This window comes from Fusarium oxysporum, chromosome 2 (genome assembly GCF_000149955.1).
Source record: "Fusarium oxysporum f. sp. lycopersici 4287 chromosome 2, whole genome shotgun sequence".
In the NCBI taxonomy this organism is placed as follows: domain Eukaryota; kingdom Fungi; phylum Ascomycota; class Sordariomycetes; order Hypocreales; family Nectriaceae; genus Fusarium; species Fusarium oxysporum.
The window spans coordinates 4,730,346-4,733,684 of NC_030987.1; the positions used below are offsets into that span (position 1 = coordinate 4,730,346).

Here is a 3,339-nt window from a genome sequence, read left to right on the forward strand (position 1 = left end):
CAACTAAGAACGGCCATGCACCACCACCCACAAAATCAAGAAAGAGCTCTCAATCTGTCAATCCTCATTGTGTCTGGACCTGGTGAGTTTCCCCGTGTTGAGTCAAATTAAGCCGCAGGCTCCACCCCTGGTGGTGCCCTTCCGTCAATTTCTTTAAGTTTCAGCCTTGCGACCATACTCCCCCTGGAGCCCAAGCACTTTGATTTCTCGTAAGGTGCCGAACGGGTCAAAAAATAACACCGTCCGATCCCTAGTCGGCATAGTTTATGGTTAAGACTACGACGGTATCTGATCGTCTTCGATCCCCTAACTTTCGTTCCTGATTAATGAAAACATCCTTGGCAAATGCTTTCGCAGTAGTTAGTCTTCAATAAATCCAAGAATTTCACCTCTGACAATTGAATACTGATGCCCCCGACTGTCCCTATTAATCATTACGGCGGTCCTAGAAACCAACAAAATAGAACCACACGTCCTATTCTATTATTCCATGCTAATGTATTCGAGCATAGGCCTGCCTGGAGCACTCTAATTTTTTCACAGTAAAAGTCCTGTTTCCCCGCCACACCCAGTGAAGGGCATGGGGTTCCACAGAGGGAAAGGCCCGGCCGGACCAGTACACGCGGTGAGGCGGACCGGCCAGCCAGGCCCAAGGTTCAACTACGAGCTTTTTAACCACAACAACTTTAATATACGCTATTGGAGCTGGAATTACCGCGGCTGCTGGCACCAGACTTGCCCTCCAATTGTTCCTCGTTAAGGGATTTAAATTGTACTCATTCCAATTACAAGACCCAAAAGAGCCCTGTATCAGTATTTATTGTCACTACCTCCCCGTGTCGGGATTGGGTAATTTGCGCGCCTGCTGCCTTCCTTGGATGTAGTAGCCGTTTCTCAGGCTCCTTCTCCGGGGTCGAGCCCTAACCCTCCGTTACCCGTTGCAACCATGTTTGGCCAATACCCAAACATCGAAAGTTGATAGGGAAGAAATTTGAATGAACCATCGCCGGCACAAGGCCATGCGATTCGAGGAGTTATCATGAATCACCAGTGAGCCCCGAAGGGCATTGGTTTTTAATCTAATAAATACATCCCTTCCGAAGTCGGGATTTTTAGCATGTATTAGCTCTAGAATTACCACGGTTATCCAAGTAGTAAGGTACTATCAAATAAACGATAACTTATATAATGAGCCATTCGCAGTTTCGCGGTATAATTGCTTATACTTAGACATGCATGGCTTAATCTTTGAGACAAGCATATGACTACTGGCAGAATCAACCAGGTAACTATCGTGTGCCGGGGTTGGCCACCAGCGCCGTGAAGCGCCGGAGAGACAAGTTACTGGGTGGCGACGGTGAAGTCGCGCCTTTCGCAGTGAGGTCGGCAGGGCCAACGACACCGCTAGGGCAATCCGCTTTCCCCCTCTAAATTCCCCAGGGCGTCCGTCCGCCGCACCGAACCCGCTATGGGAGGTGTGGCTTAGGGGCCCCAAGAGGAGGACGCAGCACGCCGCTTCTACCATTCCGGTGTCCGCGGCGAGAGGTTACCTCCCGTTGCTCAGGTTTCAGGTCTAGCCAGCGGCCAGTCATCCACAGAGCCCATCTGCTAGCGGTCCAGGCAAGCCCGGACTGCATCTACACAGGCATCCCCAGTACGCTGTCACGCCGGAGCGTGCAGTTTCGTGGAGGTCGACGACCACTATGAACCCCCCGCTGCCGAGGCCGGAGCCTGCAAAGCTGTACAGAGGGACACGCAGTGGAAGTCTGCAAGATCTGATACTGAGAGGTTGCTCGCCCGGTTTGTCCTCACCCTTTCAGGCTCGGCCGGATTTGCTCCCTTCTCATATACCCTCCGAGACCGTTTTAGTGGGCCGCACGCCAGGACTGCCTCGTGGGCCACTTTTTATTTTCCGCAAAATTCATTTGTATGGGAAAACAAAAAAATCGACTCACAGCCACCAAACCACAAAACCATTTTGCACGCATTTTTTCAAAAGTGCATATACCAGCTATTTCGACCAAGGCGAATCCGATGGTGGTAGTCCCGTCGTCATGCGAGGTCTGTGGCGGCCGTGAGAGGCGATTGAAGTTGGCTACCGGGTAGACCACTTCGAGGGTGACGGTTGCCTACCCTAGACCCGACTCTGGCCTACCCTAGACCTGTCCTTCGATTCAAGCCGGATTGACGGATTTGGCGAACCTACCCTGAACCTGGTCACCTACCCTACACCACCACATTCTCTACTTATCCCGCCCTGGACGGCCGCACAGGAGCCCGACCAACACATGGGTGGTACCGTTGAGGTCGTCTCGGAGAGGTGCATCTCATGGCACCTCAAACGTGCTCTCATCTGTGCGGGAAAACCGACTTTCCAATTTCACACCCACTTTTGCAAAATCACATATAATTCTACATTGCACTTTTGTCCATCTCACCAGCCAAACCACCTCTTCACCAAATGTGATCAGATATATATGGGATTTTCACCTACCCTAGAGTGACACAGATCATGTAATCGTAAATTAAGCCTACCCTACACCTCCGTCCCAGCCAAGATCATCCTCCCTCGACTAAAGCGAAGGGCAAAGTGGAAAACGGTGTCCAGACCTACCCTACACCCCCATACTATATACCAGACGTCTGGCTACCCTGTATCTACCCTAGACCACTCATCTATCTACGCCTACCCTACCCTACACCACACCAGAATCCAGGCCCAGACCCATTCCCGGGCCAGATCCGTCCAAGTCTTCCCGGCTACCCAGCACCCCCAGATAATTCTCTCCCGCAAATACAAGCACGCCGACACCGCGCCTCTTAACAACTTTTTTACTTTTACCTACCCGGCAGCTCGCGATGGGCCCCGGCCGGGCCGGATTACTCCCTCTCATATGTACACCGACGATGTTCGAGTCGGACGCACGCCAGGCGGGACTCCCGAGCCACTTTTGAATTTCCGCAAAATTCAATAGTATGGCAAAACAAAAAAATCGACTCACGACCACGAGACAAGTACTGGCCGGAGAGAGATTTGCCTACCCTGTACCTACCATACACCCACAGAAAACTATCGGCGACGAAACTCGAATTCTACTTACCCTAGAGCCTACCCTAAACCACATATCTCGTCCAAATCGCAACCTGGCAAGTACGAAACTAGCCTACCCTACACCCCTCGCATCTCGTTTCGACAGTGTCAGATCCGCCAGCCGGAGAATCGACCTCCAGATCGACCAAATCTAAGCTGCCTACCCTGCACCTACCCTGGACCCCCCTCACTCTGGCCTGCACGGGAACCGACATCAAATCGAACCAAGACAAACCAACCTACCCTAG

General features: G+C 51.9%; 1 non-coding gene across 1 annotated transcript in view; it reads right to left on the reverse strand.

The window, feature by feature from the left end:
* FOXG_19915 overlaps window positions 1–1,287 on the reverse strand; it is a 1,795-nt gene extending 508 nt beyond the window's left edge. Inside the window, exon 1 of the ribosomal RNA XR_001936377.1 lies at window positions 1–1,287. This exon is cut by the window's left edge and continues 508 nt beyond it. This is a non-coding gene — a ribosomal RNA (18S ribosomal RNA).
* Between the last annotated feature and the right edge of the window lie 2,052 nt (window positions 1,288–3,339).